Source organism: Petaurus breviceps, unplaced genomic scaffold (assembly GCF_028583685.1).
Source record: "Petaurus breviceps papuanus isolate PSGF00001 unplaced genomic scaffold, PetGlider_PUasm1.0 37, whole genome shotgun sequence".
Taxonomy (NCBI): domain Eukaryota; kingdom Metazoa; phylum Chordata; class Mammalia; order Diprotodontia; family Petauridae; genus Petaurus; species Petaurus breviceps.
The window spans coordinates 86,831,379-86,842,092 of record NW_027186296.1 but is presented as its reverse complement, the minus strand read 5'-3'; the positions used below and the strand labels follow the sequence as shown (position 1 = coordinate 86,842,092).

The following is a 10,714-nucleotide window of genomic DNA, read 5'->3' as shown; positions in this document are numbered from 1 at the left end:
GATAGATAGATAGATAGATAGATAGATAGATAGATAGATAGATAGATGGCACAGGGTGAGTTGAATATGAAGAGATGATAATTAAAAAAAATTAAGGGGTGAGAGAGGAATATATTGGCAGAAGAAAGAGAGATAGAATGGGGTAAATTATCTCACATAAAAGAGGCAAGGAAAAGGTTTCACAATGGAGGGGGAAAGGGGGGATGTGAGAAGGAATGAGTGAACCTTATTCTCACTAGATTTGGTTTAGGAAGGAATACTGTATACACTCAATTGGGTATGTTATCCTACAGGAAAGTTAGGGGGGATGATAGAAGGGAGGGCAGATTGGGGTAGGGGTAATCAGAAGCAAACACTTTCAAAAAGGGACAGGCTCAAAGAGAAAACAGAATAAATGGGGAGCAGGAAATATAGTTAGTCTTTCACAACATGACTATTATGGAAGTGTTTTGGGGTGACTACACATGTATAACATGTCTTGAATTGCTTGCCTTCTCAAAGAGAGTGGGTGAGGAGGGGAAAAGGGAGAGAATGTGTAACTCAGAGTTTTAAAAACAAATATTAAAAATTGTTTTTACACGCAACTGGGAAATAAGATATACAGGTAATGGGGTAGAGAAATCTATCTTGCCCTACAAGAAAATAAAGGGGAAGGGGACAAGAGAGGGTGTGATAGAAAGGAGGGTAGACTGGGGGAAGGGATAATCCGAATGCATGCCATCTTGAGGGGGAGGGGAGAGATGGGGAGAAAATTTGGAACTCACAATCTTGTGGAAATTAATGTTGAAAACTAAAAATAAATTAATTATTTTAAAAAAATAAAGAAGGGGAATTATCATCTGCTTTGCCTCTGCATCTGAAGGATCCTGGAACTTTTTCATCTGGTTTGTAGGTGAAACCTTCCATGTCTTGTTTCCTCCATTAGAATGTGACATTCTTGAGAATAGTCACTATCTACTTTTTTTTACTGGACTTGGATCTGCTGTGTGGTCAACCACCATGTTATGCTGAATTAAGATAAAAACCCAGTTCATGCTCTTCTGGGTCTTACCTAAACCAAATCCTCCATTTCTTTCTAATTCAAAGCTATTTTTCCTTCTTTCCCTCTCACAAACTTCTGTGATCAATATTTTCAGGCACTATTAGGTTGCCATAGTGAGTAAGACTCTATCCACCATCAGTTGGGGAATGCTCATTCCTTCATAGAATGTTTTCCATCATAGGACAATTTATGATGATAGTAGTCACAGGGCCATGGATCTAGAGTTGAAAGGAACCTCAGAGGATGTCTAATCCATTCCCCTAATTTTACTGATAATATGAGACCCAGAGATGGCAAGTTAGTAAGTATAAGAGGTGGAATTATAATTCAGGTTATATGATCATAGATCTACAGCTAGAAAGGACCTCAGGGGTTATTATCTCATTTTATACATAAGTAAACTGAGGTTATTATTTTCCCAAGGTCATATAAGTAAGCTTAGTAAGCATCAGAGGTAACATTTGAACCCAAGTATTCTAACTCCAGATTCACTGTTTTTTTCATTGTATAGCCCTAACTCTCTAGGCAATTCTCTTTTCCTTATATCACAATGCCTCACAAGTCCTGCACAAGTCAGTTGTGAGGAGCAGCAGCTAGTTAAGTAGGGGGAAGAGAAAAAAGTAAGCATTTATACAGTGCTTATTATGTGCCAGGAATTGTGCTAAGTGCTTTTTTAAAAATAATAACAACAATCATTGCTAATATTTATATAGCTTGCTATGTGCCAAGAATTATACTGAATGTTTTACAAATATCATCTTATTTGATTCTCACAACAATGCTGAGATATTGGTGTTATGTTTATTCTCATTTTACAGTCAAGGAAACTGAGGCAAGCAGAGGTTAAGTGACTTGCCTAAGGTCACACAGCTAATAAGTAACTGAGGTCTGATTTGAACTCAGCTTTTGCTGACTCAATTCTCAATGCTCTATTCACTTCACTATCAGCTACCTCCAGGGAGTTTTATAAAGGGTGGCCCTGCAAATATTACTTCCTTCTGCAATACAAAAGTAAAATTACAATTGTTTGTTAGTCATTTTCCTGTTTCCTGCCAGTCTCACATCTCAATCAATGTGTTCATTTCCAAAAGCTGCTTGCTCTAATAAGACAGAATTTTCCAAAGGCTTTCCTCTCTTCTGTACTGGATCAGGGGCAAACCAAGTTCATGAGCGAAATTAGCAAAAGAGAACCAGCCAAAGGCATTAAGTGATGGAACTCATAATTCATAAAACAGACATTATTCTGATTCTTAATGCCTATAAATTATTCTATTTCCATTGCCTTTCGGTAATGGGTTTATTGCACTCAAATAAGGAGAATTCCTTTAGGCCACAGTGGAGCTTAATAAACAGTTGGAAAAATGTACCACAATTGCCAGAGAGAGCTCCAGCAAAATAACTTGGCCTCATTTTAACTCAGCTGTGGTTTGGGAGCAGGAGGGACCTCAGGAAAGTATTGCACCTGTAAAAACTGAGATGAATTTTTTTTAATTTTAAAGGAAGATAAGGAGAAAGATGATTATTCTCGGCTTTTGCAGTATCATGTTTTAAAGAACAAGAATGGAGATAGGGAAAGGGATGAATGCTTAATGACCTATTAATTACAATGAAAGGAGCCCATTCTCAATTCTTGCTTAATTTTGTTTGTTTCAACTTTGTCTCCCTCCCATTTGAAACCAATATGAGGAAAGCCCACAATTTAAAGTAACAATGCAGGGTAAGAGTGTGAGGATAAAATATGAATGATCTTACCTGAAGTACGTAGTAGGGAGTAGATGCTTTTATGCATCTGGGTTAGGTAGATTATGATAATTGAATAAAACTAAGGCTTCAGGTAACTCTTAATATTTCTTTTAAATACTACCCTTATAATGAAAACATAGCAAGTCCTGGCCTCTTAGTGCCGAATCTAAGAAGAAAAACAATACTTTCTCATATAATGAGCATTGAACTTGGATTCTTGGGGCCTTATTGCTTTTCAGTTGTTTTTGTAATGTCTGACTCTTTATGACCCCATTTAAGGTTTTCTTGGCAAAGATATTGGAATGGTTTGCTATTTCTTTCTTTATCTCATTTGACAGAGGCTATTGAGACAAACAGGGTTAAGTGACATGCCCAGGGTCACACAACTAGTAGGTGTCTGAGGCCAGATTTGAACTCAGGAAGATGAGTTTTCCTTACTCCAGGTCCAACTCTCTTTCCACTGTAACTCCTAGCTGATTTTTCATTTGTATCCCTAGCCATTAAGCAGAATACTCTGCCCAGAATAATAAATAAATACCTTTTCACTCATTCATTTAATCGTTCGTTTATTCCATTTTTTTGTTAGTTCATTCATTCATTCTCTTCCCTTAAAAACTTTGAGTCAAGTAGGAGAGATGAGATATATACAGAAGTCCATGTAAGATCAGGTTGTCTGCATGATACAATGCATGATTCTCTAGCACACTATTACAACAAAGTGTTATCAAAGGCCAGAGGAGACCTAGTCAACACCTGGTCTGGAAGGTTTGTGAAGGAGGAGATATTTAAGCTGGACCTTGAATGCAGAAAATGTCCATATTCTAGGACGTGAGAAAAAGGGATTACAGGCAGAGACAAGATGAGGTAACAAAACAAGCATCATTTTGGAGATAGTGAGTAATAGAATTTAGTTGGGGGGTAGTGTTCAAAGAAGGGAACAGGTAGAAATGAGACTGTGAAGGCACTAATAAAAATTAATTAGGTCTGTACTGTGTTTCGCCATTTGGGTTTATACTTGATTTTCACAGCCCAGTATGGTATATACTGATGTTCCCTCTTTTACAGTTACTCAAGTCTTACTGAGGCGCTAATAGGTAAAATGGTATGGGATTCCAACTCATGCTTAGTGCTCTTTCCAAACCACAATGCTGCTTCTCAATGTAAGTAGAATAAGGGGCCTTATCATGGAGGCACTGAGGAGCCATTGAAGGTTTATGAGAAGAGGGATGTAATTGGAGCTGTGTGCTAGGCAAACTATATGATTTATGATTGACATTTCTTGTTTGTTTTTTTAATAAAATTAACATTTTATTTTTTCCAATTCCATGTAACAATTTTTATCATTTGTTTTTAAAATTTTGAGTTCCAAATTCTCTCCTTTCCTCTTCCCCTGCAATTTGATATAGGTTATACAGTCATATAGAATGTATTCCAAGATTAGTCACATTGTGAAAGAAAAAACAGATCAAACAAACAAGAAAAATAAATGAAGTCTTTAAAAGTATGCTTTTATCTGCATTCAGACTTCACCAGTTCTTTCTCTGGAGGTAAATAGCACTTTTTTTCCATCATAAATCCTTCAGAATTGTCTCAGATTATTGTAATCCTGAAAATAACTAAGTCATTCAAAGTTGATCATCATACAATGCTGTTGGACAATATTCTCCTGGTTTTGCTCATTTCACTTTTCGTTGGTTCATGTAAGTCTTTTCAGTTCTTTTATGAAAATATCCTGCTCATCATTTCTTATAGCACAATATCATTCCATCACAATCATAAGCCACACTTTTTTCAGCCATTGTCCAATTGGTGGGCATCCCCTAAATTCCAGAATCTTTGCCACCACAAAATGAAAATCTATAAATATTTTTGTACACATAGATCCTTTTATTTTTTGTTTTTATCTCTTCTGGGATACAGATCTAGTAGTGGTATTGCTGGGTCAAAAGTTTTGCAGTTTTTTAGCCCTTTGGGCAAAGCTCCAAATTGCTCTTCAGAATGGTTGATTCAGATAACAAATATTCCAACAATGCTTTAGTGTCCTAATTTTCCCACATCTCCTCCAACATTTGTCATTTTCCTTTTCTGTCATTTTAGCCAATCTGATATATATGAGGTGGAACCTCAAAGTTGTTTTGATTTGCATTTCTCTAATCAATAATGATTTAGAGCATTTTTTCATGACTATAGATAGCTTTGATTCCTTCATCTGAAAACTGCTTGTTCATATGCTTTGACCATTTATCAATTGGGGGATGGCTCATATACTTATAAATTTGATTTAATTATCTATATTTGAGGAATGAGAAATGTCTGAGAAAATATCAGAGAACCTTGCTGTAAAAAGCAAATTTTTAACAGTTATGATTATAAACTGTACATACCCCTAAATCCTATTTTCCCTATTTATTCTACTCTCTCTCTTTTCACCTTGTCCATTCTCAAAAGTGTTTTGCTTCTGACTACCCCCTCCCCCAAACCACCCTCCCTTTTATCAGCTCTCTTCTTTTATCCCCTTCCCCTCCTACTTTCTTGTAGGGTAAGATGGATTTCTATATCCAACTATGTGCATATTATTCTTTCTTTGAGCCAAATCCATTGAGAGTAAGGTTCATATGCTTAACATTTCTAAATGTTACTATTTGAAGAACAAAGTTTCTATTTATTCTATTTTCTTGATGTTAAATGTACTAAATCATGAGAGACTTTTCACCAGAGGCAGGGAGTCTATAACATGTGGAAAATATAAGTAGTAGGTTTTCGGGGCTTTGTCTGTCTGTGCAAAATCAAAGCAATTTTTCAAATTAATCAATTTCAAGCACCTATTTTGACATGGCATATGTCCAGGCAATTGTGCAGAATTATGAGATGTGTTTTCCCTTGGATCTTCCAAATAGTAGTTTCTATTACTGTCTTTTCTTGGTACGTGGAGACGTGATGTGCCCACTTCTGGGAGGGGCATCAGGAAGTTCTATGATGGTAACTTCGGCATCTCTTTGTCTTTTTTTTCTCCTTTCATCTGCCACTTTTTTTTTTCTCCCAGAAAGATACTACTCTAAGTCTAGCTTTCTGAGACAGGATATTTAAGATTATAGTAAAGATTTTTTTAATTGTATTTTTTATTCTAAACTTTAACAGCAAGAAAAGAGAGAATCATATTAGAATTATAAATCTCCATTTTATGCCTCTTGCTTTTATAAAAGTATATAATGAATTAATTTCATTTTCAAAATTCTCCCGCTTTTTTATCTGTACTTTCTTTTAAAATTTCTTCTGTGCATTTTAAACAAAGGTCCCATGTCCTCCTTTTTTGTCATCACTACTGCTAACCCCCCCCTCAAACCACATACTTCCCTAATTAAAAGCCTGGAGAATGGGGGGAAATTCTTGTGATAAATAAGTATAGTAAAACAACAAAAAATATCCAAACATATCTAAAACTTACGTTTATTTCTTCATCTTGAGTCTCTGTCAAGGAGGTAACACACCTCATCATATATATTCTGGGGACATGATTGTCATTAGAGTTCTTAAATATTTCAAAGTTGTTTTTCTTTATAATATCATCATCTTCATATACTTTTTTCCTTCTGGTTCTGATTACTTCACTTGACATCAATCCAAACTACTTAGAATTATCTGAAATTGTCTCTTTCATAATTTCTTATGGTGCATTAATGTTCTTTTATAGGCATATGACAAAAATTTTCCAGGCATTCTCCCATTGATGATCATCCCCTGAGATTCTAGTTATTTGCTTTGCTTTTTCCTCTTTAAATTTCTCCTTAGTATCAGGAAGTTTGTTTTGCTTGTTTCTATTTTCTTTCTTGCATTATCAGCTTTCTTAACTCCACCTTCTTATCCCTGTTTTTTTCTTTTTACTGAGTTAGATATTTTCTACAATTAAATGTGTGTCTCTGTGTGTGTATGTGCATGCCTATGTACATGCATTCAATTCTCTTTGGCCATTTCAAATAAGAATTATGTGTTTCTGATGCCCATACCCCTTAAATTTTCTACTGTATTTGTATATTATTCCTAGTATCCTAATTATAAGAAACATCAAGTTCCATTTTCTTTTTCTTCCTCTCTTTGCTTCTTTCTTCCCTCTTAAAATTCTCAGAATAAAACCAACCTACCCCTCTTTTTTCTTATTTAACTCCATCAATACCATTTGAAGATATAACAGTTCTGGAGGACCACTTGTTTCCTTTCCCTTCCATTTGAATGTTAGCACTACATTATGACACAGCTCTTTCCAAATACCTAAATAAAAGTACCTTCTTAGAGTTCTCTTAATTCTTGTTTTTGTACTTCAGAGGTTCTGTTCATCCCTTGCTTTTTGCCAGAGGACTGTATCCTTGATTCCATTTAAGATCCATGTTTTTCTCTGTAGGATTGCATTTAAGTATTCGGGGTAAGTTATTCATGGTTGCAAACTTAATTATTTTGATTGGGGGGGGGATTGTATTCTAAGACATTTCATTTACAATAAAAACTGCAATCTTTTGCTATACTTATTATGATGTCTTGATACTTGAACTGCTTCTTTTTGTATGCTTCCAGATTTTTTTGAAATGTGGGAGCTCTGGATTTTAGCTATGACAGTCACCATCTCCTTTAGGTTTAATTATCAATATGCTGATGACTCTCAGAAATATATACATATATTTTTGTGTGTATATACATTCACATATATATTCAAATATATATGTGTATAAAATATATACATATAACATATCTATACCTATATATCTCCTGTCCTAGTATCACTCCTGAGCATTTTCTTGTGTCTCCAATTGTCTATAGTGGATGTTTCAAAGTGGATGTCCCATAGATATCTCAACTTGAACATTTACAAAACATATTTCATTATCATTGGACCCAAACTCAGTCCTTTTCCACACTTCCCTATTTCTATTTCTACTACCTTTCCATTGGTCTAGATTCTGTTTCATCATTGATTCTTTACCCTCACCCATCCCACATATCCAAAAAGTTTTCAAATCATGATGTTTCTGCCCACACATTTCTCACATACCTCCTTTCTCCCTACTCATATAGCTATCATCCTAGTTCAGTCCCATAATTTCTCACCTGAACCATTTCAGTAATTTTTAATTGGTCTCCATGTTTCATTTTCTTCTTTCTCCAACCCATCCTTCATTTAGCTGATATAGTGATTTTCTTAAAGCATGGGTTTGACGATGCATGTTACTGTCCTCTTAAAAAACCTCCAATGACTCAATATCCACTCTAGGATCAAATATAATCTCCCATGCACCATTTAAACATCCTTACAACCTGTTCTCAACTTATGTATTATTACTTCCCTTCATATATACCGCAAACTGGCCGAGTTGGCCTTTTTATTGTTCCTAATACAGATTGCTCCATTTGTGTTAATCTTCATAATGTTACACTGGCTGTCCCCCACCTCCTGTCCTCATGCTTGGAATGTAGTCTCTTCTTACCTCTGATTCCTAAAATTGATAGTTTCCTTCAAGGCTTGGCTCAAGCCCCCATTCTTTAAGAAGGTTTCCATGAAACCCACCACAGCTAGGAGTGTCCCTCATCTTTCCCACCAAATCATGTCTATTTTGTGCATACTAGTACATTGACTCCCTGACTAAATGGTGAACTCCTGGAAGGAAGAAATTGTTTGACTTGTGCCTCTGTATCCCTAATGCCTTGCTTAGTATCTAAAACAAAGTAGGTCCTTAATAATAGTAATAAATAATGATAATAATAATAAATAATAATGATAATAAATATTTTTAAACCACTAAAATAATATGTTGAAATCAGCAAATAAAATAGCAAATGTCTGTTGGTCAATTTAGCCATAAAACTGGGGAAATAATAATGGCTGCATCATGCAAAGGATTTTTGTCAGGATGAAATGATAAATAGGTATCTATATAAATAACAACAATTATTACTATGTAGTATGCTGATGTAGGAATAATGTGAGTCCTGTATATGCCCCAAATCACAGAAAATATCCCTTTGGACAAATTCTAATTTGATCCCTGAATATTGATTAGGATTTAAGCATAAATCCATCAAAATAAGTGCTGCTAGTAAGTCATTTTCCACATAACTAGAAGGGCAAAACTGAAAGCTTTGAAATCACGAGAAAAACAATAACCCCAACTCTGCTACTTATTACCTGTGTGGCTTTGGGTGAGTCACTAACCCCCTCTTGGCTTCCTTTTTCTTCATCTGTAAAATGAGGAGGTTGGATCAGTGGTTCTCTAAGGTCACTTCCAGCTGCACATCTAGGATCCTGTGAGATTGACGTTTTTTTTTTTCCTTCTATGGTAGTTTCTTCCTCCCAGGAAACCTATCTGGTTAAGATGGCACAGAGCCTGAGAACCTCTGAGAATGAGTCAGTAGGAGGTTCTGTGGGCCAAGATAGGGGGTAAAGCGAGGTGACTCATGTGAGTTTCATCACAGCCACTTGGATAGCTAGTACATTCTGAGTCATACAGGTGAAGAAGAGCAGCAACAAAACCCCACAAACAAAAACATCAAAATGCATCATTGTATGTAAGGACTGGAGAGCTAGAACAAAAACGAGACACTAGTTCAACTCCTTGATTTTTACACAAAAGAAAAAAGTGACCTGCAGTCCTTTACACAAAATCCCAGGCCATCTGCAGAACCAGTGTAACATTCAAACCTGGGTCCTTAAAGTTCCATTTCCAAGGTCTTTCCTTGACATACAATGCTACTGCTCATAGCAGAATAAGACCATTATGAAGCCTCAGGGAAGATAGTCTAAGACCAAGGTGAGCCTATTGCTGATTTTTTTCAAACCCCTGTTGTAAAATTCTAATATCCCACCAAAAGGAGGGCACAGGGCAAGATAGGTCCAGGAGAATGACTTACCTGAAATAGCCTGTGCCAAGGCCTAATTAATACATAGGAGAACTTCTCATCCTTAGGAAAATGTCAGCCCTTTAAAGCTGATAAGAATAATGTGATCTTAGCTTATCTTCTGTTTAAATGCTGGTCATATAAGTTGAAGCTGCCTGTGGAAATGCTTAAACTCCCATGGTCAAAGTGTTTGGACAAAATGTTTGGGAGATCATGATTTTTGCTATCTTAATTCTACTAGAATCTAATGCAGCATCTTATATGATGAGATATTATCAGCTAGTTAGTGAAGTCATATCTCATAAACAAGAAATGCCTCCTTCACACAAATTACTTTGTCTTTGTCTGTTGGCTTCTCTCATCTCCTCTCTTTTCTCCCCTATCTCCTTAACCTCCCCTTCTTCTCACCATCCCTGCTTCAATACCTACCACTCATACCCACAAAGGTAAAATTTATTTATTATATTCTGGAAGATTAAATCCAGCAATACAGAAAAGCATTTATATCACAGAAAAAAAATCAAGTCCAAATTGAGAAATGCCACTGGGGTGGGAGGGAATATGTGAGAGTGACTGCAGTTTATCAATTACTCTGTTTCTCATAGGCCTAGAAGAATTCCTGCACATAGTAGGTGCTCAAATATCTATTGAATAAACAAGGCTAGGGAGTTTTGAAGAGATTGCTTTTGAAGTCTTCCAAACTTTTTTTAAAAATTTATTTATGTTTAGTTTTTAACATTTACTTCTGTAAGATTTTGAATTTTTCCCCCCATTCTTCCTCCCCCCTCCCCAAGAAAGTATGCAATCTGATATAGGCTCTATTTATACATTCATATTAAATGTATTTTCACATTAGTCATGATGTGAAGAAGCTAGTTCTAACTAATGGGACGAACAAGAAAGAAGAAACAAGAAGAAAAAGCATATAGTGTGCTTCCATCTGCATTCAGACTCCAATGTTCTTTCTCTGCATGTGGATAACATTTTACATCATTAGCCTTTTAGAGTTGTCTTAGATCCTTGTATTTCTAAGAAGGGCCAAGTCTG

At 35.7% G+C, this 10,714-nt stretch overlaps 1 long non-coding RNA gene across 1 annotated transcript in view; it reads right to left on the bottom strand.

The window, feature by feature from the left end:
* The window catches only part of LOC138168647 (uncharacterized), a 74,430-nt gene extending 65,257 nt beyond the window's left edge, over window positions 1–9,173 (bottom strand). The window contains exon 1 of the long non-coding RNA XR_011170170.1: window positions 8,958–9,173. This is a non-coding gene — a long non-coding RNA (uncharacterized lncRNA). The remainder of the gene's footprint in view (window positions 1–8,957) is intronic.
* Window positions 9,174–10,714: the final 1,541 nt, after the last annotated feature.